The 27,619-nt window shown below is 47.2% G+C and overlaps 1 pseudogene; it reads left to right on the top strand.

The window, feature by feature from the left end:
* The first annotated feature begins 2,989 nt into the window (after positions 1–2,989).
* LOC147737336 (uncharacterized) overlaps positions 2,990–27,619 on the top strand; it is a 72,334-nt pseudogene continuing 47,704 nt past the window's right edge.

Genomic DNA, 27,619 nt, shown 5'->3' on the forward strand with positions numbered 1-27,619 from the left:
TGCTCGCTGATTTTTTGTGCCAGGATTTTGTCCCGCACTGTAAAATCAGCACGAACGGCACTACACGTCGTGCCAGAGGGCGCTGCTGCTTTCTGGCGCTCGTATTGACATTCTAATCCAGTGGCAGCTACATCAACGAGAATGGCAGATTTCTACACTCGAGTAGTTGCGACCTGCTGCGACCTCCTGCAATGATAAATCTCACCAGAAGGAGGTCTAGCGCGTTATATTTTCTCATAAGCGCTCGTCACCTTACCGTTGGCGAACAGCTTGAGAAAAAAAACTCTGTTCTGCATCACTTTGTGGAGTTTTTGGGAACGGAGTGGGCAAAACTTTGCGAGGTCTACCGGCAAAGCGGAATTCTTCACCCACCCCTAGCAATAATCTGTTGAAAAAATTCCTAACTAGGTTCTATGTCTGCAATTAGTGTTGTAGAAGAAGTGAGATCCATGGCGTTGTGACTATCAGACCATTATCTGACTTCTGATGAACCCCACAGAGTGAGTGTCTAGCCAGAAGGCAGTAGAGGGATTGAAGGACAGAAAATTAGGTAAACTTGAATATGAGAAATATGGAAAGGTAGAAATGCTGCGTCACCCGTGGATACCTTACACCTCCTCCCGCTCTACCAAATGCCCATCCGGTCACAAAGTGGCATCCTGGGCCCCAAACAGACAACATTATGCCAGATGCCATGTAATGGTGGAAAAGGGGGGAAAAAGAGTAATATGCACACGTCTGCTGCAGGGATATGTCAGGTAAATTATTGGTTGTGATGGATTCTCTATAAGTACTAAATGACTGATATCGTTGAATATTATATTATATGAATCAACGTTTGTTTGCCTGATCTGCGCTTATCATGTAAAGGATAGGCCTTACAGTGAACCCCTCATTCTGTTTTACACAAAAGCCCCGGAAGGAGCTGCATCTTACAGAACTTTATCTACTTTAGGAAGAACTAAAGACTTGTCTATTAAAGTTGTCTTTCAGGGCCAGAACTGGGTGCTGTAAGCTACACTAGTTTCAGGGAGATGGACAGATGTTATGGCGATAGGAAACCCCACTCAACTCACAATAATGTTCCAGTATTCCAGGTTAGAAGAAACCAGAATTGCTTGAACCAAGGGGGCTGTTGAAAGTGTCAAAGGTGACTTATGAACAGCGAAGTAAAGACAAGTGTTGGTATTTGAGATGATCTTAAGTGAATAGGAAAGGAACGAGAAGAAGTGTGTGAATGGAGTTACTTTTGTTGTATACCTCGTAAAGAGTTACTGGACATTTTGCAGCCCAGCCTGATCTATCTCTTTTTCTAAAATCTATTGTTGTTTAAATGAAATCTTGACCATCTTGTCTATCTTTAGCTATACAGCCAAGCACTTGGGTTCTCCGTGAGCGCCCTTACTTTGCTAAGTTACTCTGTAAACACTGGTAAATCACCTCCTTTTCAGACATCAATAAGATGTCACCTGATCAACAGAATTTTTTGTTAAATATCTGTGTATGATGAAATATTCCTTGCTAAGTTTCTAAAGCAGTAAAGAAGAAGAGGGAGATTTACTAACATTTTGTGCAGTGTTTTCGTCACAATAGTGGCACAAAACAGCGCAAAATCCTTTTTTCCCTAATTTACTTTCAAGCAAATAACGTAAAATGAATGTGAAGCAGCGCATAGCACTGCGTCGCATTACTGTGCGCCATGGGGGCCTGGCAAGGGTGGTGCATGGGTGTTCCCGTGTAACCACCCAAGGTATCTCACGCTAAACCCAATTTACCAAATACAGTAGAATGGGTTTAGCATGAGAAAAGTGCACCCTTTTAAACTAGGTGCAAGGAAGGAGAAATGCTTTCATTTCTCCTTCCTTTTCTAACTTTGCATGCGTGCTGCACTGTGCAACACGCATACAAAATGGGAAAAGCTTTCCCTTGTGTCTAGGCATCGTATTTTGTACAGGAAGGGTGTCCTTCCTGTACAAAACCTATGCTGGACTCACACACACACAACCTAGTGCTCTGGTGCTAAGGTGTGTGCATGGCGCAGGGCCGCTATAATCAGTGCCAGCGCAAGGGCAAGGGAAGGAGAGAGCCATATCTTTGAAAATATGGTCCTCTCCTTCTCCCTCCCCCCCTGTTGCGCAACGCAGCGCAGCCTCTGGTAGGGACTGCGCTGCATTGCGTGGAGATTTAGTCAATCTCCTCCGATATTTCTTTTACAACCAGTTAAACATTGTGAATTCTCATTCCATTATGTTTCAATTTAGTAATGTTAATTATCTTTGCATCCAGCAGAATGTATGAAATGACCATCAATAGAGAAGCTAATGCTGTAAATCTTCAATAATAGCAGAAATAATCGGCTACAGTATTCAGCAAAACATCAGCGCAGTCGGCGACAGATGAACCTGCACACAAACAGACAGATCCCGGATGAAGCATCAAGTGCAGTTCAGTGATTGTAAGAGGCTGAGCTGTGCACCTCCACGCCACAAGACGAAGAAATGACCTCGACAAAATTAAGGCAACAACAATAACCAACCACCTCCTGTATAAACAAGTGTCCAACACCAGATTTGATCATGGGATCGGTATGATGTGATTACTGAGGTACTCTGTTTTCTAATATAATGACAAGCCATCATTCTAGGTAAATTGTAAACTCTTTCTGGCTAACTCACAACAGCCAGAGAAAAGCACAACAGAGCGGAGCCAGACAACTGACAGGTAAAGGAAAGAGGAGTTCTTGTATCTACAATACAACAGACTGTCCTAATTTGCACCGGCCAAAAGGAAGATACATCTTTACCCGCAAGTGTGCATTGCCATAATCCAATCTAAAGGCACAATCGCCTAGAAAGACACCTTCTACGTATTAGGAGTGTGGCAAATGTTTGGTGGCTATTGCATTTTATTGTTTTATTGTTAAATCAAAACGTATAAAATATTGCACACATAAAAAGCGTCTGTCAAAAGCACAAGTGCTTTATCAGCCATGTTGGCCCAACAGGAAATACAGTCAAGGGATGTAGACAAATATATACCCGATCCAGAGCCACTAACCAAGAAAGAAGAATCATACACATGCAGCGAGATCTTTATTTTGTCATCACTAATCAGGCTTCATCAGCACACGTACACAGGGGAAAAACCATTCAAGTGCAGTGAATGTGTGAAGAGCTTTAGTGAGTTATCACACCTTCGAAGTCATCAGCGAACACACACGGGGGAAAAACCATTCAAGTGCACTGAATGTGCAAAGTGCTTTAGTGAGTTATCAAGCTTTCAAAGACATCAGCGAACACACACTGGGGAAAAGCCATATAAATGCAGGGAATGTATGAAGAGCTATAGTCGATTATCAGTGCTTCAAAGCCATCAGCGAATACACACGGGGGAAAAACCATACAAGTGCACTGAATGTGAAAAGTGCTTTAGAGAGTTATCACACCTTCAAAGTCATCAGCGAACACACATAGGGGAAAAGCCATACCATTGCAATGAATGTGTGAAGAGCTTTAGTCAGTTATCAAGCCTTAAAAGTCATCAGCAAACTCACACAGGAGAAAAGCCATTCAGGTGCTGTGAATGTGTAAAGAGCTTTAGTCGGTTATCACAACTTCAGAGTCATCAGCAAACACACACGGGGGAAAAGCCATTTAAATGCAGTGAATGTGTAAAGAGCTTTAGTCGATTATCACTGCTTCAAAGCCATCAGCGAATACACACGGGGGAAAAACAATACAAGTGCACTGAATGTGCAAAGTGCTTTAGAAAGTTATCACACCTTCAAAGTCATCAGCGAATACACACAGGAGAAAAACCATTCAAGTGCACTGAATGTGCAAAGTGCTTTAGTGAGTTATCACACCTTCGAAGACATCAGCGAACACACACTGGGGAAAAGCCATTTAAATGCAGTGAATGTGTGAAGAGCTATAGTCGATTATCAGACCTACAAAGTCATCAGCGAACACATACGGGGGAAAAACCCTATCATTGTAGTGAATGTGACAGTAGTTTTCGTGTCTCTTCAGCATTAAGGAATCATCAGCGAACTCACACAGGAGAAAAACCATTCAAGTGCAATGAATGTGGGAAGAGCTTTAGTCTATTATCAGGCCTACAAAGACATCAGCGAACACACACAGGGGAAAAGCCATACCATTGCAATAAATGTGTGAAGAGCTTTAGTCTGTTATCAAACCTTCAAAGACACCAGCGAAGACACACAGGGGAAAAGCCATTCAAGTGCAGTGAATGTGCAAAGTGCTTTAGTCGCTTATCAAACCTCCAAACACATCATCGAATACACACAGGGGAAATACCATTCAAGTGCAGTTAATGTGCAAAGTGCTTTAGTCAGTTATCAAAACTTCAAACACATAATTGAACACACACAGGGGAAAAAAAATTAAAGTGCACTGAATGTGCAAAGTGCTTAAGTCATTTATTAAGCCTACAAAGTCATTAGCGAACACACATGGGGAAAAACCATACCAGTGCAGTGAATGTGCAAAGTGCTTTAGTCGCTTATCAAACCTCCAAACACATCAGCGAACACACACAGGGGAAAATCAAATTCAAGTGCACTGAATGTGCAAAGTGCTTTAGTCATTTATCAAGCCTACAAAGTCATCAGCGAACACACACGGGGGAAATACCATTCAAGTGCAGTGAATGTGTGAAGAGCTTTAGTCAGTTATCAGACCTACAAAGTTATCAGCGAGCACACACGGGTAAAACACCCTATCATTGTAGCGAATGTGACAGTAGTTTTCGGAGCTCTTCAGCATTAAGGTGTCATCAGCGAACTCACACAAGAGAAAAACCATTCAAGTGCAGTGAATTTACAAAGTGCTTTAGTCGGTTATCACAACTTCATAGTCATCAGCGAACACACACGGGGGAAAACCCTATTATTGTAGTGTATGTGACAGTAGTTTTCGCTTCTCTTCAGCATTAAGGTATCATCAGCGAACTCACACAGGAGAAAAACCATTCAAGTGCAATGAATGTGCGAACAGCTTTAGTCGATTATCAGAGCTACAAAGTCATCAGCGAACACACAGGGAGAAAGCATAGAAGGGTGCTGAAAGTGTGAAGGGCTTTTGATAGAAGACCAGACTAGCAGTAAAGAAGAAAAGCAGATACTAGTATTTTCAGAGTTATAAAAGTGTTTGTTTCCAGAGATTGCTCACTTCCAAACACAAAGCAAAGCAACATGATGCACCAGGATACACAGTTGGAGGCGAGAACAATGTGGATTAAAAGAAAAGAAACATTCTTGATTTTTATTTGATGAAGAAGAGATACAAAAAAAAATTCAATCGCACCTGATCACACTTCCTGTAAAAGCAACACTGAACAATACTGGGACTAACAATGGTATTTTCAGCTAACTTGTAAGATGAGTGATAAAACCAATAAACCCAACACATCCAAAGTAGGCATGTTGTCAGGACTCTGGAGATGGAAGCTTCATTGGTAAAATGTATGTATTACTATTAACAAATGCCACTGCAGTATATGTAATGAACTAAAGTGAAGCACAAGTGTTCAAGAAATAACTTATTTTTAGAAATAAAAGAGCATATACCTTGATTTTAACCGCATGCGCGCAGATTTTTCAAAATCGCGCGGTTTGTGACAAAGCCAGCTCGTCATCCGCGTAGCGCAGGTAACGCCCATGACGAGCTGGCTTTGTCATTAGCGTCGAAGGGGTTAAGTAACATTTGCTGCATCTTTTACACACTTATCTGTTGTTGGATCAGCTCATGCCTCGGGCCTTATAACTAAGTGTGACCCGTGGCTCCTCACCGACTTGGCTCTCCCTATTAATTTTGTGACTTGCCAAACTCTACTTTTTACCATAATTGAGTGACTGTAAGCAGCAGACTCTGGTTTAAGAATGTGGTGAAATAGTGAAATCCCACATCAAAAGCATATATGTACCAGGACAATCTGTTGCACTCCCAGCAACTCGCCTTCCACACAGATTGTCCCTTGTTCTTAAATGTTCTAAAGGATTTGTCGTATGAATGCCAGAAGTAGCAGTGACATTCATGAAGCTAACCCTAACAGGAGTGTGTGGGAGATAGAGAGGGAGAGAGCTAAAAGGAGCGAGAGACAAAGAAAAGGGGAGAGAAATGGAAGGAGGGGGAACAACACGTTATTTGTACTCACCTAAAACTAGAAGAAGCAGCCGAATACATGTCAATGTGTGACATCACCAGAGAAACGGGCTGAACATCTGTGAATTTATATATTTATTTTTAATACCTATAGACCCATGTCATGCCAATAAAGATCGGAAAACAGAGCAAATTGGCTGATCAGGATTGTTGAAAGCAAATTATAGAACAACACAGCCAACCCGTACTGTGTAGCCAAGAGGTTGTATATTTCCAAACAGATTTATTGTATTCTAGGAATGAATTTGTATTATTTCATCAAAACACATGACATCAAAGAGACATTCCATCAAAACAGTTAGTGCAAAAACATAGAAGAATATATACAATATATACAAAAATACTACAATTAAGGAAACATACACTTAAGGAAAACACTCAGGATTTTTTGGTGACACCAACTACTATGCTTCAAAACAAATTAAATAGCACAATAATTGCAATGTGTACAATTTTTACAATTTATGAGTGAAAAAAGCCAGTCCTTTGCTAAAAAAACAGTAAGCCAGGCGGATCTGGAATGGATTTGCCTGCCTGTCTCACAAAACCTGTGAGTAGAGATTTTTAGAATTGACAGAAAGGGCCCACATGAGTGGTCTGAATTAGTCCCTAGCTGCAGCCTTTGTTCTTGACACAGGCTGGGAGTCAACGCGTTTCGAACCTTAGTGAGTCTAGGTTCTCCTCAGGATGAGGACTGGGTAAAAGCATACCTTCTCGGCCGACACAACGGCTGCGTGGGAGAAGTAGAAAAAGTCACCGGAAAGTGTTCTGGATGCAGTGTCAATGATGCCAGAATCCGAGGCGCCCTGGGCGAGGTGTGTGATTCATAAGAGACTCACATTCTCTTTATATAATTGAGGAAGGCTGCACCGAAAGTGTGCTCGTATGGAGGTGACGGAGTCTAAAGTTGTTCGTGCCTGGGAAACAGATCACCCTGGAGATCTGTTTCCCAGGCACGAACAACTTTTCGTGCCTGGGAACCTAGACTCACTAAGGTTCGAAACGCGTTGACTCCCAGCCTGTGTCAAGAACAAAGGGTGCAGCTAGGGACTAATTCAGACCACTCATGTGGGCCCTTTCTGTCAATTCCAGATCCGCCTGGCTTACTGGTTTTTTTTAGCAAAGGACTGGCTTTTTTCACTCATAAATTGAAAAAATTATACACATTGCAATTATTGTGCTATTTAATTTGTTTTGAAGCATAGTAGTTGGTGTCACCAAAAAATCCTGAGTGTTTTCCTTAAGTGTATGTTTCCTTAATTGTAGTATTTTTGTATATATTGTATATATTCTTCTATGTTTTTGCACTAACTGTTTTGATGGAATGTCTCTTTGATGTCATGTGTTTTGATGAAATAATACAAATTCATTCCTAGAATACAATAAATCTGTTTGGAAATATACAACCTCTTGGCTACACAGTAAGGTTTGGCTGTGTTGTTCTATAATTTGCTTTCAACAATCCTGATCAGCCAATTTGCTCTGTTTTGCGATTATTGAGGTCCAGGCTGATTAGTAGTAGGACCCCACACCTCTATTTGTGCATAGTTATGCCAATAAAGATGGCACAAGTAAGGAAAATAGTGAAGGAGCCCATTATCAAATGCAAAGCACAGGATGCCAAATGTAGTGACATCACAAGAAGTGATGTCAGGCCTTTATAATAATTTTCACTTGAAAGGTTGACGGCCTGTTTCAAAAACAAAAAACAAGAAACATAGAATAATTACAACATCTGTTCTTGCAAATATTAGTTTGTAACTAAACTCAGAAATGAAAGTGTAAATATTTTTAAACAGATATGTGGAACTTGGAAATTACTTTTTTTAACAGTTTTCAGCGAATAAATAAAATGTGCTTTCAATTTGCTTTTGTTTGCTGACATTATTCTTTATCCAGCCTCTAAGCCCCAAACTGTTTCACATTTTCAGTGTATTAAGCACTAGAAGGGCTAATTTTGTCAAGTTCTCTGTTCCTCTCTTGCTCCACTCACACAAACAAACACTCAGAGGCCTGTGTTTGCAGTGCTGGGGCACAAAGTAACAATTATCAGTCGCAGGCTAAGGAGCTAGGTGGAACTGTGGCTACCCCCGACTTGTGCCGTGCTGATAAAGCAATAGTGAATTTTAGTAATTTATGATGAATTGAAATGAGAGAAAGAGAAGAAGAGAGCGAGGTGCAGGATATATTAAAGAAAATGAAAAAAAGAGACGCAAGACTTTACCCTGTTCTGTGTACTAGCACTTTACGTAAACAAGTTGTACTGTGCGTTCTGAACAGGCTGTCACCCCCCTTTGTATGTGACCAGACACCCCAGGCTCCCATCTCTTCTAGTGCGGATGATAATGTGAGCACTGTAAGGTAATCACAAACTAGGGCTATATTGAGAAACAATTGGCTTCCAGGTCACACAGCTGTGGTTATGTAGTTCTTTATTAGTTTTTTTAATTTACTTTAATTTGCAGCAATTCTCCAGGTTACTTTTTCTCAGTATATCACTTTATATCGCTTGTTGTGCTCCATCAGTTAAACGTGAAATTTGATGTAGGATTTGTTGTTTGTGTACCTAGACCATGTCCCAATCCCTTTGTCCTTGATTTGTCGGCATGGGTTTTGTCCACACACAGGTCTAAGACGGGCCTTCTCAAGGTAGAAGGCGCTGTAATAGGAATAATAAAACAGACATATATGAAATTGGATGTAAACAAATATGTGCCTTTCAGTTATCAGGCACCACCAGACTCACATCTACACATGTAATTGAGCACCAGACTAATGTGACTCCTCCCTATATAAATATGTGCCATCATTAATCGGGCTGATGGTTTCGCTGATGCGCCCAGCAAATTAAGTTTCTGGGACTGTACGCATTGGCCTAAATTTTAATTGCTGAAGTTTCACACACTTTTGCTGATGCGCACAGCTTATAAGGTTTGTGGATATTGTGCACTGTACGCAGATCACTGAAGTTCACCCTTAAGTAGTAACTTAACCGGTCAAAACATTGTACGTACATCATGCAAAATGTCAATGCCCCTCTTTTTTGATATCTCCAGGAGTTCCTCCTCTCTCAAGAAAGAAGGTTTTCACAGATTATGCTCGTGTCTGTGGCACTTCCTTAAGTGCAGAGAGGAAAGCCTCATGGTTAATGCATTGTTTGGGCTCTGAGGGACAAGAATTCTTTGAACACCTTCCTGAACTCTCTGATAGTGACTCTGACACTCTTAATGAATACGAGATCTGCATCAAAAAGTTGGACTTGCACTACCTCCCCAAAGTGAGTACTATCCTTGAACGATATTACTTCAGGAGAAGAATGCAAAGGCAGGATGAGTCGGTCGAACAGTACATAACTACTTTACGCAAATTGGCTTCAATGTTGGTGCAGCTTTAGAGGAGCGCTCCAGAGATCAGTTTATGTTGGGATGCGCCTCAACAAAACGAGAAATGCCCTGTGGCAAAAAGACACGCCCTCGCTTCAAGAATTGCTGACCATAGCCAAAAGTCATGAGCATTCAAAACCGTGTGTTGATATTATGCGTAAAGACAGTTCAGGTGACATTAATGTCAAAGTGCTGGTGGATAGATTCGTTAAACCCAAATCGAGGACCACTTCAAAGCCCTTTAACACAAAATATTGTCAGGGAAAGTGCTTCAGGTGTGGCAACTCTGGCCATATGGCCAACTTTAACCCGTTGTGTGCGTCGGACAACCCCAGGCCATCCGACGTCACAGTGAGCATGTGCTGAGGATGGCCGGAAGCCGTCTGAACCGCGCCCGCTCATTAAAATGCCCGCACAGTGGCAAAATTTGCGCCGCAGTCAACAGCTTAAAGACTGCCCAAGCTGGAAGGCCATGTGCAAAACTTGTGAGAGAAAAGATCACGTCTCAAAGAGCTGCAGAATGGGCAACGAGCATAAAAATGTCAGGGAAGTTTATCTTTATGAAGAAGATTTGGAAGGAATCAATATTCTCCCAGTCACAGGGAATGCTGGTGATGACCCTCAGGAGCTAGTTTTGATCAATGATGCTCCGGTGAGCATGCTCTTCGACTCTGGGGCCAAGATACCGCTGGTCCCCAAAACATTTTATGAGCGTAATCTGCTGGGCAAAGTCACCCTGCTGAAGCCAGACATTAGACCAATAGGTTAAGGTGGGGTGACTATTGAGTTGCTGGGTTGTTTCTGGGGCACAATTGACTTCAAACGGAGCGTCATCCCTGGTAAAATCTATGTCTTGATGAAAGGGGACCAGCTCATAAGTTGGTTCCATCAACGTGATCTACATATCTGCCTTGATCCCAATGAGATCTGTCTGCCTAAAATAATTACCACCAGTTAGGGTTGTTAGTAATGCTAATCGAGACTGGATCAGGAATTCCCTGAGGTCTTTGCTGGTGAACAGGGTTTGTCTCAAAAACGATGTACATTGGGTAAAGGTCAAATCTAACGCTGTTCCAAAAACAGTTAAGGTCAGGAATGCACCACTGTAAGTAAGGGAGAGCATGAAAGTTGAATTAGACAATCTCTTAGCCAAGTGCATCATTCACACTGACCCCAACACCACCCTCAGAGGAACCCTCATCTACAGACCCCCCGGACCCCGACCGCAGTTCAGCAACTCTATCGCCGACCTCGTCAGCACCAACGCCCTCACCTCCACGGACTACATCCTCCTCGGGGACCTGAACTTCCACCTCGTGAACAACGACACCAACTCCACCACCCTGATTGCCAACCTCGGCCTCAGACAACTCGTCACTGCACCCACCCACGCCGCCGGACACACACTGGACCCCATCTTCCCCGCAAGCCCCCACGTCTCCTCCGACCATACCACGGAACTCCGCTGGGCCGACCACCACTGCCTCCACCTCACCTTCAGGAAGCCCACCACGCACCACCGCACCCAACAGATGCCCCGACTTTGCTGGAGCAGAATCACTGAAGGCCAGCTAACCACCACGCTCTCCCAGAAACCACCAGCCGACACCACCGACCCCTACACTGCCGCACACAACCTCAGACGATGGATCGACGACTGCGCCAACACCCTTGCCCCGGTCAAGAAACCCTCCAGCAGCTGCACCAACAAGAAAGCCATCTGGTTCACCGAAGAACTCTAGACCTCCAAACAAGCATGCCGGAAACTGGAGAAGAAATGGCTCAGCGAAAGAACACCGGACAGCAACGCAGCCCACAAGAACGCCACATGCAGATACCACCACCTCATCAGATCCGCCAAAAGATCCTCATTCAAATAGTGCCTTGACAACAATGCACACAACAGCAAAGAGTTCTTCAACATCTCCAACCCCAGCTCCAACACCAACGACATTCCTCCCTCGCAAGACCTGCAGCACTTGCTATTAGTCAATTAGTCAATTAATTTATATAGCGCGCTACATACCCAGAGGGTCTCAAGGCGCTTGGAGAAGGGTGGGGAATTACTTGTCGAATATCCAGGTTTTAAGTTGCTTTCTGAATGCTAGGTGGTTCTGAGTGAGGCGAAGGTGAATGGGAAGTGAGTTCCAGGTTTTGGCCGCCACGTAGGAGAAGGATCTTCCTCCCATGGTGGTTTTGTTGATGCGAGGTACAGCAGCAAGGGCTTAGTTGGAAGAGCGTAGCTGGCGGGAGGGGGTGTAGAAGGAAAGTCGTGTGTTGAGGCATTCGGGTCCAAGTTCGTAAAGTGCTTTGTGTGCGTGGGTTAGGAGGCGGAATGTTATCCTCTTATTGACGGGGAGCCAGTGGAGGTTTTTCAGGTGACCAGAAATGTGGTCTTTACGCGGGATGTCTAGTATGAGTCTAGCTGATGCATTCTGGATGCGTTGGAGTTTTTTCTGGAGTTTTGCGGTGGTACAGGCGTATAGGGTGTTTCCGTAGTCTAGGCGGCTTGTAACCAGTGCGTGAGTGACCGTTCTTCTAGTTTCCGTGGGGATCCAGCGAAATGTTTTTTTGAGCATGCGAAGAATGTTGAAGCAAGATGATGAAACGGCATTGACTTGTCTGGTCATCGAGAGTGAGGAGTCCAGGATGACGCCCAGGTTCCGTGCGTGGTCCGACGGGATGGGTGCTTTTCCAAGGGCCTCTGGCCACCAAGAGTCGTCCCAGGCGGAGGGGGAGGTACCTAAGATAAGGTCTTCTGTTTTGTCTGAATTCAGTTTCAGGCGGCTGTGCTTCATCCACTCGGCTACTTTCATTCCTTCATGTAGGTTGGTTTTGGCGGTGTTAGGGTCTTTGGTGAGTGAGAGGAACAGTTGAGTGTCATCAGCGTAGGAGATGATGTTGAGGTTGTGTTGGCGTGCGATGGCTGCGAGGGGGCTCATGTATACGTTGAAGAGGGTGGGGCTGAGTGAGGATCCTTGTGGCACGCCGCAAATGACTTCAGTGGCCTCTGAATTGAATGGTGGGAGGCGGACTCTCAGAGTTCTTCCGACGAGGTGATCCATTCCAGTGCTTTTCCTTGGATTCCGATGTTTCTGAGGCGTTGTAGCAGGGTGCTATGACAGACTGTGTCGAAGGCTGCGGAGAGGTCGAGGAGGATGAGGGCAACTGTGTCTCCATTTTCCAGTAGAGTTCGAATGTCGTCTGTAGCTGCGATGAATGCGGTCTCAGTGCTGTGTTTGGCTCGGAAGCCGGACTGTGAGGAGTCGAGGGATTTGTTGGTTTCGAGGAAGGCGGCGAGCTGGTTGTTGACAGCTTTCTCGATGACTTTGGCCGGGAATGGAAGGAGCGAGATGGGGCGGTAGTTTTTGAGTTCGGTGGGGTCAGCTGTGGGTTTTTTCAGAAGGGCGCTGAGTTCGGCGTGTTTCCAGCTTTCCGGGAAGGTGGCGGAGTTGAGGGAGCAGTTGCTGACGTCTCGGAGGTGTGGTGCTATGATGGAATCTGCTTTGTTGAAGATGTGGTGAGGGCATGGGTCTGTGGGAAATCCTGAGTGGATGGAGTTCATCAGGCCGATGGTGTCCTCAGTGGAGATTGGGTTCCAGTTATTAAGGATGTTCAAGGGGGGTGAAGGTACGGCAGAAGGGTGGGTGGGTTGGTCTCCGGGTTGGTTGTCGAAGCTGTTGTGGATGTCTGCGATTTTGTCGTGGAAGAACGAAGCTAGGGAGTCGCAAAGGGTTTGAGAGGGAGTGATGTCGTTGGAGTTGGCCGTGGGGTTGGTAAACTCTTTGACGATGTTGAATAATTCCTTGCTGTTGTGGGCGTTGTTGTCTAGTCGGTCTTTGAATGCAGCTTTCTTGGCAGTCCGGATCAGTTGGTGGTGTATGCGGGTGGCGTTTTTGAAGGCGTCCCTGGTGCTGGTGTTTGGGTCTTTTTTCCAGGCCTTCTCAAGGGAGCGACATAGTTTCTTGGATTTCTTAAGATCATCGTTGAACCAGGGGGCGTTTTTGCTGCCTAGTTTGATTTGACATTTTTTCAAAGGTGCTAGGATGTCGGCGCTGTTGGTTAGCCATTGGGTGAGGGTAATGGCTGCTTGGTTGGGGTTTGAAGAGTGGGAAGGGGGGTTTTCAAGAAGCGATGAGGAGATCTGGTCGATGGTGATTTTGTTCCAGTTTCTTCGCAGAGTAGGTTGAGGATGGTTGTGGGTTGTGGTCTTTTTGTAGATAAAGTGAACGCAGCTGTGGTCCGTCCAATGGAGAACTGTGGTGTGACTGAAGGAGATATGTTGATAGGGTCGAGTGTGTGACCTGCGTAGTGAGTGAGGGTATTAACAAGTTGTTTGAGTCCGAGGTTGGTGAGATTGTCCAGAAGGGTGGTGGCGTTGCTGTCGTTGCTCTTTTCCAGGTGAAAATTGAGGTCTCCCAATAGAATGTAGTCCTCGGAGGGGAGGGCGTGTGGGGTGATAAAGTCAGTGAGGTCTTCACTGAATTGTGCACAGGGTCCTGGTGGCCTGTAGAGGAGGGTGCCTTTGAGTGTGGTCTTGGGGTCGGTGTGGATCTGGAAGTGAAGGTGTTCGGCGCTAGCAAGGTTGGGGTCTGAGCTGGTTGAGATGCGGATGGTATTCTTATGGACGATAGCGATGCCTCCTCCTGTTTGGTAGGTGCGGTCTTTTCGGATAATCTTGTAGCCTTCCGGGATGGCAATGGTGATGTCTGGGGCTGAGGAGGCGTTCATCCATGTTTCTGTTAGGAAGGCGACGTCCGGAGAGATGGTGTCTAGTAGATTCCAAAGGTCGATGGCGTGTCTGTGGACCGAGCGGGTGTTGAGCAGGATGCATTTTAGGTGGTTGGTGTCAGATCTCTGTTTGGTGTTATTGGAAGAGGAGTTGGTCTTGGTGCCGTCATACTTGCAGGAGTTGCATGTGAAGGGTCCAAGGCCAGCCTTCACTCTTCTTCAGAACATTCTAAATATTCACTCCTCTTCCCAGTACCTTACCTCCTGTGTAACATCCTTTGGTACCTTTAGATTTCTAAGAATGCCTTTCGGACTGATTTCTGCATCATTTTTTCAGAGGGCGACAAAGGTCATTCTTGGAGGCCATCAGGGTGTCAAGGTATACCTAGAGTGATGTGCTCATCTTTGTTGTCGATTTTGAGGAGCATAATGGGAGGCTGAGATCAGTATTGAAGAAGTTACGGAATGCTGACCTCACCCTTAGGGCTGAGCAGTGCAAATTTGGTGTCAAAGAAATAGAGTACTTAGGGCATTTTGTGTCCGCTGCAGGCATCAAACCCAAGGACTCATTGGTAAACACCCTTTGTAATTTGCGCACCCCTTTGAACAAAGAAGAGTTTGTAAAGTTTCTGGGAATAGCTGAGTTTTATCACAAGTTCGAAAAAGTTCTTGTTTGAGGTCTCTCCTCCAGAGGGGAAGCATATTTGTTTGGTCCAAGTGCTGTGAGGAAGAATTTGAGTGCATTAAGAAACATCTGAATGGTTAACCTTTTCTAGGAGGTTTTGACCTCACAAAGGTATCTTATCTCATGACTGATGTCAGCTTGAAGGGGCTAGGAGCAGTTCTTTTGCAGAATGTTGATGGGGAGGTTAAAACGATTCTGTTCGTCTCTACGCCCTTGAGGGGTGCTGAATGCAACTGTTCTGTTGTAGAGAAAGAAGCTCTGGGTGTTTTCTGGGTGGTGCACAAGCTGAGAAATGTTTTGTGGGGGAAAAGGTTCAGAATTCTTACTGACCACAAACCTCTTAGGGATACGGAAGTGGGTTGTGGCTCTACAGTTCTGGCAGACTGTCTGTCAAGACTCGGGTGAGGAATGTGAAACGACAGATGATGTTGAGTAGTTTGGAGATGAAGAACTGGAGGAAGAAATTAATGTGTGTGTGATTAGTAAAGGGTTGATTTCCGAGAGATTGGAGGAAACATCACCGATTTAGACTTGCGGAAAGTCCTAACCATGGTTACAGGTGGTTGGTGTGAGAAGAAGGACTGTGAAGAGGTCCTCGTAGGCTTTTGGCGAGTTAGGGAAGATCTGACGGTGGAGGATGGTCTCCTCATTTGCAGTAGTAAGTTGGTTGCACCCCTTGCAGTAAGGGATAAGCCAGTAAAGACTGCTCACACCTCGCACATGGGCATTGCCATGACAAAGGAAAGGATCAAGTAAGCATATTGGTGGACTGCCATGGATGTACATGTAGAGTGCAGGATGCAACCCATGTTTAGTAGGGAACAGGCTACTGGTCCTTGGTGGACATTTCTATAGATATTTTGGGACCTGTGAAGTTGAAGACTCGGGATCGCTATTTAATCATGTGTATTGATATGTTTTCCCATTGGCCTGATATCAAGGTGGTTAATTCCGTTGAGTCTGGTGAAGTGATTGAGTTTCTAGAAGAGTTATTTGAATAAGAGGGTTTCCAGTTAACGATCTTGTCAGACAATTGTGTTCAGTTCACGTCCTTAGTCATGGAAGAGTTTCGGAGTTCCAGGGGGATCAAGCACTAGAAGGCATCCCTGTACCATCCACAAAGCAATGTTGTGGTGTAAAGGTTTGTCAAGTTTGTTAGAGACTCTGCAACAAGCTGTTGCCTGTGGTGAAAGTTGGGATTTGGCCATGAGGAAGAAAGTTAGCGAGTATAGGTTCACTTCTTCTTCATCCACTGGTGAAACTCCCTTTCGTTTATTTAAAGGAAGGGTCCCCAACTTGGAGGTCGCTCCATTGTGGGTAACGGCCAAAAGAACCTTAGTAAATGAAAAGGTGAGTTTTTGAACTGCGGGTCTCTAGTTGGCAATGGCTTGCACCTTTGTCCAAATAGGGACCCTTGCTTCTAGTCAGAGTAAAGGGGCTACACTCCTAATATAACCCCTGCTCAACCCTGTGGTAGATTGGCAAGAAATGAAATGAAATGAAATGCCAGTATTTGTAAAGCGCACAGATACCTTCGAAGTGGTGTACCAACGCAGGGGATCCTCTGGAATATTAAGTAAGCTATTGTCCAGAGTCACATAGTGCTGGGATAACCTGCCGCCGGGGATCGAACCGTGAACCCCGTAGTCCAGAGTTAGGCTCCCTGGCCGCTGCGCCACACCTCTTCCACAGCAGGAAGGTTCATCTTAGAGGGAGTGTGTAAAGCATTTGTGAGCACATACAGTAATACAGTGAAAACACTAAAGATGGACACCACACAAGTTTTATAAAAATAAGTATTCTTTATACAGACTTAACACAAGACTCAAACGACAAAATCCACAATACCGTAATCAGAAATAAGATAGTAGAAGTAGCTCAAAAATAGGTTATCACTAAAATGCAGTTTTTAGCAACAGATAACCCCAACTGATGTTATCACGACATCGAGGTCAAAGAAATCCCATAGTACGGCATCAACCGCGAGGTGTGCCGCTTCGGTGCGGAGTCAAAACAGACCCACAAAGAACAGTACCTTGGAAAAGCGAAAATAAAGACAGCTCGCGGCGTCGAGGAGATGTGGCGTCGTTGGCACTGTGCGGCTTTGGTTCATTGCTTCGGGGGAGGCAATTTGTCAGATGTATGACGTTACAACGCATACTTTCACAACGCATACCATTACAACAAAACTTTTACAGCGCAGGATCCATAATACCACATGCCATTACAACGCATGCCATTACAACGTCAAGAATTTGAGTGCATTAAGAAACATCTGAATGGTTAACCTTTTCTAGGAGGTTTTGACCTCACAAAGGTATCTTATCTCATGACTGATGTCAGCTTGAAGGGGCTAGGAGCAGTTCTTTTGCAGAATGTTGATGGGGAGGTTAAAACGATTCTGTTCGTCTCTACGCCCTTGAGGGGTGCTGAATGCAACTGTTCTGTTGTAGAGAAAGAAGCTCTGGGTGTTTTCTGGGTGGTGCACAAGCTGAGAAATGTTTTGTGGGGGAAAAGGTTCAGAATTCTTACTGACCACAAACCTCTTAGGGATACGGAAGTGGGTTGTGGCTCTACAGTTCTGGCAGACTGTCTGTCAAGACTCGGGTGAGGAATGTGAAACGACAGATGATGTTGAGTAGTTTGGAGATGAAGAACTGGAGGAAGAAATTAATGTGTGTGTGATTAGTAAAGGGTTGATTTCCGAGAGATTGGAGGAAACATCACCGATTTAGACTTGCGGAAAGTCCTAACCATGGTTACAGGTGGTTGGTGTGAGAAGAAGGACTGTGAAGAGGTCCTCGTAGGCTTTTGGCGAGTTAGGGAAGATCTGACGGTGGAGGATGGTCTCCTCATTTGCAGTAGTAAGTTGGTTGCACCCCTTGCAGTAAGGGATAAGCCAGTAAAGACTGCTCACACCTCGCACATGGGCATTGCCATGACAAAGGAAAGGATCAAGTAAGCATATTGGTGGACTGCCATGGATGTACATGTAGAGTGCAGGATGCAACCCATGTTTAGTAGGGAACAGGCTACTGGTCCTTGGTGGACATTTCTATAGATATTTTGGGACCTGTGAAGTTGAAGACTCGGGATCGCTATTTAATCATGTGTATTGATATGTTTTCCCATTGGCCTGATATCAAGGTGGTTAATTCCGTTGAGTCTGGTGAAGTGATTGAGTTTCTAGAAGAGTTATTTGAATAAGAGGGTTTCCAGTTAACGATCTTGTCAGACAATTGTGTTCAGTTCACGTCCTTAGTCATGGAAGAGTTTCGGAGTTCCAGGGGGATCAAGCACTAGAAGGCATCCCTGTACCATCCACAAAGCAATGTTGTGGTGTAAAGGTTTGTCAAGTTTGTTAGAGACTCTGCAACAAGCTGTTGCCTGTGGTGAAAGTTGGGATTTGGCCATGAGGAAGAAAGTTAGCGAGTATAGGTTCACTTCTTCTTCATCCACTGGTGAAACTCCCTTTCGTTTATTTAAAGGAAGGGTCCCCAACTTGGAGGTCGCTCCATTGTGGGTAACGGCCAAAAGAACCTTAGTAAATGAAAAGGTGAGTTTTTGAACTGCGGGTCTCTAGTTGGCAATGGCTCGCACCTTTGTCCAAATAGGGACCCTTGCTTCTAGTCAGAGTAAAGGGGCTACACTCCTAATATAACCCCTGCTCAACCCTGTGGTAGATTGGCAAGAAATGAAATGAAATGAAATGCCAGTATTTGTAAAGCGCACAGATACCTTCGAAGTGGTGTACCAACGCAGGGGATCCTCTGGAATATTAAGTAAGCTATTGTCCAGAGTCACATAGTGCTGGGATAACCTGCCGCCGGGGATCGAACCGTGAACCCCGTAGTCCAGAGTTAGGCTCCCTGGCCGCTGCGCCACACCTCTTCCACAGCAGGAAGGTTCATTTTAGAGGGAGTGTGTAAAGCATTTGTGAGCACATACAGTAATAGAGTGAAAACACTAAAGATGGACACCACACAAGTTTTATAAAAATAAGTATTCTTTATACAGACTTAACACAAGACTCAAACGACAAAATCCACAATACCGTAATCAGAAATAAGATAGTAGAAGTAGCTCAAAAATAGGTTATCACTAAAATGCAGTTTTTAGCAACAGATAACCCCAACTGATGTTATCACGACATCGAGGTCAAAGAAATCCCATAGTACGGCATCAACCGCGAGGTGTGCCGCTTCGGTGCGGAGTCAAAACAGACCCACAAAGAACAGTACCTTGGAAAAGCGAAAATAAAGACAGCTCGCGGCGTCGAGGAGATGTGGCGTCGTTGGCACTGTGCGGCTTTGGTTCATTGCTTCGGGGGAGGCAATTTGTCAGATGTATGACGTTACAACGCATACTTTCACAACGCATACCATTACAACAAAACTTTTACAGCGCAGGATCCATAATACCACATGCCATTACAACGCATGCCATTACAACGTAGCTGCTATTACAACGCATGCCATTACAACGTAAGTATGGGTAAGTATTATATATATTTTTTAATTAATGGGAATGTAATAGTAGTGTAATGGTTGCAGGGGTGCCCTGAGTTTGCGGCCGCTCTTCCCGCTGGCCTGGCAGGTGGGGCAGGACCGGCAGTGGTTGGAGACGTCATTTCTAATTTTTGGCCAGTAGAAGTGGGTTACCAGGCGGTGGTATGTCTTGTCTTGTCCCAAGTGTCCAGCCAGGGGGACATCGTGTGCCAAGTTTAAAAGAAAGTCTCTGAAGCGGAGGGGCACCACCAGCACCCGACTGGCCCCCAACTCCGCGATTCTTTGCTCGCTGTAGAGTAGGTCATTGTCCCAATAGATCCAGTGGGCCCCTGCGGGGTCTCCCGCGCTCTGGGCGAGTGCTTGCTGTCGCAGTCCCTCGAGGGAGGGACAGGTCTTTTGCTCTTGCCGGAATTGCTCCTGGGTGGGTCCCCCTTCTTGACGCGACTGAGCCAGGTCTGGAAGGTCTTGGGGCTGAGCGGGCCCTTCTTGGGTTTGTTCCGGGGGGTTGGTCTGGAGGGTGTCTTCCTCTGGAGCGATCGGGGGAGGAGGTGCCGGCCATTCGGGTTCTTCAGGTCGGGGGATGGTGCGGGCGGCCATGGACCGGGTTGTTACGCACGCCCAGTCCGGGAGGCCCAACATCCCCAGGTGCTCTCTTCTTTCAACGGCTGCCCACGGGGAACTCTCGAGATCGTTTCCCAGGAGGCAGTCCACGGGGGCATCGTCTCGGACAGTCACTTTTAGCATACCGGACACTCCTCCCCATTCAAAGGGGACGCAGGCCATCCGACACAGGCTCTCGGAATTGTCGGCCGATCGGACGGGGCAAAGGACGTTTGGCAGGATTTGTTCTGGGGTCACCAGGTGACAGCGGACAGCCGTCACACTGGCCCCCGTGTCCCGCAGGGCTTCGGCCCTGCGCCCATTTATGTTCACCCACTGGCTGTATTTTCTGGTGTTGGCGGGTAGGGGAGCCCGCGGGATCATGTCTTTTCCCCCTAGGCAAGCCAGGACCATGGCGGCGGGTTCCCACTCAGGCTGCTCCTGCTCGTGCTCCTCATGCTCTTCGGAGATTTGCTCTTCCCCTAGGGCGGCGGCAGCTACCTGGCGGGGCCCGGAAGTCTGGTTCTTTGGGCAGTTCGGGTCACTGGCATAGTGGCCGACTCGCTGGCATCGGTGACAAGTAACATTGGCTCGGAACCCCGGGCGCATCGGGGGGTTGTCCCGGCCGGCCGGGGGCGGGGTGTTGGTAGCGGGAGCGGCCGGGACGGGGTCTCTGCCCCGGCCCTGGCCTCCTCCTCCTCCTCGGGGACGATGATGACCTTGGTTGGTTCTGTTCTGCTCGGTTGGCCCACTCCGGGCCACTCGGGTGCTTTCCCATCGGTCAGCCTCAGCGGCGAGCTGCCGTGGCTCAGTCAATTTACTGTCGAGGAGGTGCTGCCTGAGCTCAACGAAGCAGTTGTTGGAGAGGTGCTCCCACACAATGAGGTTGAAGAGCTGCTCGTAGGTCGTTACGTGGCTACCCTTGATCCATCCTTCGAAGGCTCGTCTGAAATAGTTCACATATTCTACCCAAGTTGTACCCGGGATCCGGGTGCAGTCGCGGAACCTCTGGCGGTACATCTCGGGCGTCAGCACATATCGAGTGAGGAGGGCGGCCTTCATGTGGTCATAGGACGTCATTTGATGGTCCGGGAGCTGTAGTAGGGCAACGCGGCCTTCATTGACGAACCTCCCCCATAGACCGGCTCCCCAGTCACTTCGATCGATCCGGTGGGAGGTCATGGCGATCTCGTAGGCCTTGAACCACTGCTGTATGTCGTCGTTTCGATAGTATTCACGGACCACATCTTTGGGGATGTGGACCTTTGGTTCGGTAGCGCCCGGGGTGCGCGGTGGCTCGGGCACCCCTAGTTCTTTGTTCCGCTTCCGCAGTTCTATCTCTGCTAGCTTGCACTCGTGTTCGTATGCCAGTCTTTTTTCTTCGAGTTCTCTCTGTCTTTGCTTTTCTTCCCGCTCCTCTCGGAGCCGTAAGTGTTCCAAGTTTATCTTTTGTTCCGCCAGTTTTAGCTCTCCGTCTAACCGGAGCCGTGCCAACTCTAATTCGTGTAGTCTACTTTTTTCTTGTTCTTGGATCTCTTCCCGGGAGAGACCCGTTCTCCTTTCTTCCGTCAGTGAGGTGTTGGTCTCTGGTGCTTCGATGTTTTGGTCCCGGGGTCCGGCGGCACTTGTTTCTGCCCAGGATTCTAGGGCGTGCTTAAAGTCATCTTTTGTGCTCAGACCAGTGGTAGCAATGCCTAATTCTATACAAAATTGTTTTAGCTCTCGGTGGTTGTACTCCTCTAGTTTTTCCATCTGGAATTTCTCTGTAGATCCGCTCTCTTTGGTCGTCATTGTGGTTTAGTCGTAGGGCGAGTTACTCTCTGTACGATCACGCGTTGGTTCGGATCGCGCCGCTGGCCACCAATGTTAGACGGGGACCTGGAGGGTCGGCCGAGGACAAGGGGAGAGGCCTCCGGTGAGGGCCGTCTCCAGCGGTCGTACAGACAAGTAACTTCCCCCCCACAGATGGACACCACACAAGGATAAGGTTAACGCTCTTTATATGCAATTCTGGATGTACGGTAGTACGGTACACTGAGATCAGGACACGAGGATCCTCTCAATTCTAGTCTCTAGCAGGGCAAGGGGGTAGCGGGACAGTCTTGTTACCAATCTGGTGTTGAGATGAGATGATGGTAGCTCACAATCCTCGAGCTCAGCGTTCGGGCAGGTCGGGCCGCGGCAGCGCCAGCAGGTCCCGAGTAGGTCGTAGGTAGCAACGGGCCGCGGCAGCGCCAGCAGGTCCCGACGAAGATGATGGTTGCAAGAGGCCGCGGCAGCGCCAGCAGGTCCCCACGAGGATGAAGGTTACAACGGGCCGCGGCAGCGCCAGCAGGTCCCACGAGGATGAAGGTTGCAGAAGGCTGCGGCAGCGCCAGCAGGCAGGACGATAGTTCACAAGGCAGAGCCGGTACCAGAAGCCAATCCTGATAACTGGGAGAGTGAGATTACCGATTGGCAAAGGAAGGCCTTCGATCTCCATGCACATCTACAGACCAAAACCTACCGCCCTAGGTAGCTTGAAAAGTTCAAATGGTTTCGCAAAGATCTAAAAAACATTCAACTCCAAGTACGCCAAGCCGAGCGGAAGTGGAGGAAAACCTACCAAGCACAAGATAAACTTGATTACACCACCATTCTACATCAGTATAAGGCAGCTATACTGGAGGCCAAGAGACCTTTCTTTATGAATAGGGTACTCGACTCCAACAATGGCTCGAAAGAAATCTTCAAGATAGTGAAAGAACTCTCTAACCCCAGTCGTGTCACGCCATCTTTTGTGCCTAGTCAGGTACTTTGCGATGACCTGAACTCCTTTTTCTTCGACAAAATAAAGAAAATTCAAAATTCCATTGCTCCCACTAACTGTGACCACCGAAACAATAGGGAGACTTCCAATCCTTGTGCTCTAAACCCCCTTCCCTTAATGGACAAGAAATGTTTCCTGGACCTTATAGCTAATATCAAATCAGGCTCACCCAAGGAGTATTTGCCCCATCTATGTCTCCAAAGCAATCTATCGGTCCTTCCCGAATATCTTTCTTAAATTATTGAACCATTCACTGTACCTTGGCATTGTTCCACTTACTTTTAAAGAAGCAGTGGTCGTTACACTTTAGAAAAAAGGAAGGCATATACCCCAATAAATTGGAGAACTACAGACCCATCTCTCTCCTCTATTTCCCTGCGAAAGTGCTGGAGACCCATGTGGCTACTTGGCTAAGCTCTTTTCTGGAAACCACTACATTCTTGGACAGCCATCAGGCAGGTTTTCATCCTGCACACTCCACTGAAACAGTGATTCTATCAGTACTGGACGACCTCAAGGGACAGGTTGACATGGGCCATACTCAGACTATGATCCTCCTTGACCTGTCTGCGGCATTTGACACCGTCAACCACAAAATCTTGTTGAAGGGCAAGGTCTCGGGGGCTCTGCCCTTGCCTGGGTCAGCTCATTTCTGCACAACTCTGCAGGGCCAGCAACAGAGCACAATGGAAACCTTCTGAAAGGAGAGCCTTCGAAGGGTCCACGTTATGATCAATACCCCAGACGATGTATGAGTTTTATCTTCCAGAAGAGACTGACTAGGTGGAGGGGCAACAAGCTGATAAAATTACATCGACCACCTCCATTGGGAGCTGGAAGGAGCTCTGATGCTCCTTTCAATCTGCAGACATGAAGGTGGAGACTCTGCAGGGCGAGCACGGGTCCCGTCACTCCCGAACACCAAACATGAAGGTGAAGGCTCTAGAGAGTGAGGTGCATATCCTGCCCCTCTCGATCTCCAGACTTTCCAATCTGCCTCTCAGAGTGGACCTTGAGAGAGATCTGCAACAGGACAGCGTTGGATTGACTGAATCCGGTCAAACGTGAACTAGAAAAAGAAGAGATCACATTCTTTGGCTGCATCTACACCGACACAAGATGTTTAGAAGAAAGAGCCAGACCCCCAGTAGGATCATGAGATCACCATGAGCCAGACTAGATTACCATCACTCCTCCCGTAGGAATGAAGACCACCGTGAACCAAACCAGATTACCCCTCACCCGTCGGATCATGAGACCACCATGAGCCAGACCAGATTACCCCCCTAACCGTAGGATCATGAGACCACCATAGCATTTGAGCGAGAAGCAACAGCTAAAATGCAGACATTCGCTGTATTTGAAGTCCACAGTGATGGATCGAGGAGATGCGGTCATGGAGTGACTCGTGTGTATTCTCTTCCTCGGCATTCTCTTTTTTGTGTTTTCTTTCCTTTCATTCTTCTCCTTCCTGTCTTTTTTTCTTCTTCCCCTCACCCCGCCCGATTGCCCTAAATTCTTTCATTTATCAACCAAGAGGTAAGATGTTGATTATAGCTCAATTTGAGCACTATCCTTTTGGGGGCCGGCACTTATTTTTCCTTATCAGACTTTGACACAAAACAAGTGAGTGAAAAACACACAAGGAGCCAAGAGTGTCTGGGGTGAATTAAAGAGCCATGAGGTGGAATCAAGAGTCAGATAAAGGAGCAGAGAGGGTCTGGGGTGGATTAAAGAGCCGTGAGGTGGAATCAAGAGTGAGATAAAGGAGCCAAGAGTGTCTGGGGGTGCATTAAAGAGTTCATGAGGTGGAATCAAGAGTGAGATAAAGGAGCTAGGAGTGTCTGGGGTGGATTAAAGAGCCATGAGGTAGAATCAAGGGTGAGATAAAGGAGCCGAGATTGTCTGGGGGTGGATTAAAGAGCCATGGGGTGGAATCAAGAGTGAGATAAAGGAGGCAAGAGTTTCTGGGGTGAATTAAAGAGCCATGAGGTGGAATCAAGAGTGAGATAAAGGAGCCGAGAGTGTCTGGGGGTGGATTAAAGAGCCATGAGGTGGAATCAAGAGTAAGATAAAGGAGCCATGAGTGGCTGGTGGTGGATTAAAGAGCTATAAGGTGGTATCAAGAGTGAGATAAAGGAGCTGAGAGTGTTTGGGGGTGCATTAAAGAGTCAAGAGGTGGATTCAAGAGTGAGATAAAGGAGCCGAGAGTGTCTGGGGTGAATTAAAGAGCCATGAGGTAGAATCAAGAGTGAGATAAAGGAGCCGAGATTGTCTGGGGTGGATTAAAGAGCCATGAGGTGTAATCAAGAGTGAGATAAAGGAGCGACCCTTGACCCTGATCCAGGCAGGTCGCTCCCCACACTGCACAGATCTACCTGTCTGTGCCCATGTCCCTGCTCCCTGATCTCGCTGCTGCCGCGAGTTCGAGGCCCTCCTCCACCCGCAGGCTCACGCCTGCGCCTCATCCCTAGTGACCTAGTGATGAGCCGTAAGAATCTGTGTGCTTGCTCTGTTCCTTTTTGCCTGTTATTTGTCTGCTGTTGTATTACTTTTTTGCAGTATCGGTTACCCACTGTTGTATTACTTTTTAGTATTCCGCTGCTGTAGTATTTTGTGCCCACTGTTGTATTCCTTTTCTTTGTATTCTGTGCTTCCGCCCGTTTTTCGCTCTGTAGCCCTCCAGCACTCCAGCCTTCATTTCCCTTCCAGGCACCATCCCCAGACACCACTAACTCATCCGAACTGCCAAAAGGACTTCCTTCAAGGAACGAATTGACAGCAACGCACACAACAGCAAAGAACTCTTCAACATCATGAAGGAACTCTCCAACCCCAGCTCCAACTCCAATGACATCCTGCCATCGCAAGACCTCTGCGACTCTCTAGCCACCTTCTTCCACCACAAGATCGCAGACATTCACAACAGCTTAAACAACCAGAACACCACGGCACCCAACGACATCTCAGACCCCACGACCACCACCCACAGCGACCCCCTGCTTGCCTGGACTAACATCAACGACGACGACACAATCAAATTCATGAGCATTATCCACTCCGGCTCACCATCTGACCCCTGCCCACACCACATCTTCAACAAAGCAAGCTCCACCATCGCACCCCATCTCTGCAAGATCATTAACAACTCCTTTGAGACCACCACCTTCCCGGAGAGCTGGAAGCAACGCAGAGATCAACGCCCTACTCAAGAAACCCGAGGCGAACCCTAAGGACCTCAAGTACTTCCAGCCCATCTCCCTACTCCCATTCCCGGCGAAAGTCATGGAGAAAATTGTCAACAGGCAACTGACTCTCTTCCTCGAGGAGAACAACATCTTGGACCCCTCCCAATCCGGATTCCACAGCAACCACAGCACTGAAACTGCCCTCATCGCCGCCACTGATGACATCGGGGCCCTGCTGGACAAAGGAGAAACCGCGGCCCTCATCCTACTGGACCTTTTGGCTGCCTTCGACACCGTCTGCCACCCCACCCTATGCACACAACTCCCCAACACAGGGATCTGTGACAAAGCCCAGGACTGGACCACCTCCTTCCTCACTGGCAGAACCCAGAGTGTCCGCCTCACTCCGTTCCGATCTAAAGCCACCAAGATCATCTGCGGCGTACCCCAAGGATCATCCCTCAGCCCGACACTCACTCCTAAACGTGTACATGGCACCGCTCACCCACATAGCACAATCGCACGACCTCAACATCATCTCATATGCTAAACGAAACTCAGCTGATCCTCTCCCTCACCAAGGCCCCCACCACAGCCAAAACCAACATCCATGAAGGAATAAAGGTTGTCACCGAATGGATGAAGAACAGCCACCTGAAACTGAACTCGGACAGGACGGCTGCACCTCGTCTGCCCGGGACGACTCCTGATGGCGGCTGCACCGACTCCCACCAACCACGCACGCAATCTGGAGTCCATCCTGGACTCATCGCTGTCAATGACCCAACAAGTCAATGTTGTATCCTGCTCCTGCTTCAACACCCTCTGCATGCTCCGCAAGATCAACAGTTGGATCCCCACCGGAACCAGAAGGACAGTCACCCAGGCCCTCGTCACCAGCAGGTAGGACTACGGCAACACCCTCTATGTAGGAACTTCGGCCAACCTCCAGAAACAACTACTATGCATAAAGATTGCCTCTGCACGCCTCATCGTCGACATCCCCCGCCACAGCAACATCACATCCCACCTGGGAGACCTGCACTGGCTCCCCGTCAACAAGAGGATCACCTTCAAGAGCTCCTCACTCATGCTCACAGAGCACTCCACAACACCGGACCAGCATACCTCAATGAACCACTCACCATATACACCCGGACCACCAGCTTCGCTCTGTTGACCTCGCCCTCACTACAGTCCCTGTGTGGGTGAAATACACTCTCCGTCCTCAGACCCCATCCACTGAGTAAGAGGCCCCTGTGTGGGTGAAATACCCCCTCCATCCTCAGACCCCATCCACTGAGTGAAAGACCCCTGTGTGGATGAAATACCCCCTCCATCAGACCCCATCCACTGAGTGAGAGACCCCTGTGTGGGTGAAATACCCCCTCCATCCTCAGACCCCATCCACTGAGTGAGAAACCCCTGTGTGGGTGAAATACCCCCTCCGTACACAGACCCCATCCACTGTGTGAGAGACCCCTGTGTGGGTGAAATACCCCCTCCATTAGACCCCGTCCACTGAGT

The sequence above is a fragment of the Lissotriton vulgaris genome, chromosome 1_1 (genome assembly GCF_964263255.1).
Source record: "Lissotriton vulgaris chromosome 1_1, aLisVul1.2, whole genome shotgun sequence".
Taxonomy (NCBI): Eukaryota; Metazoa; Chordata; class Amphibia; order Caudata; family Salamandridae; genus Lissotriton; species Lissotriton vulgaris.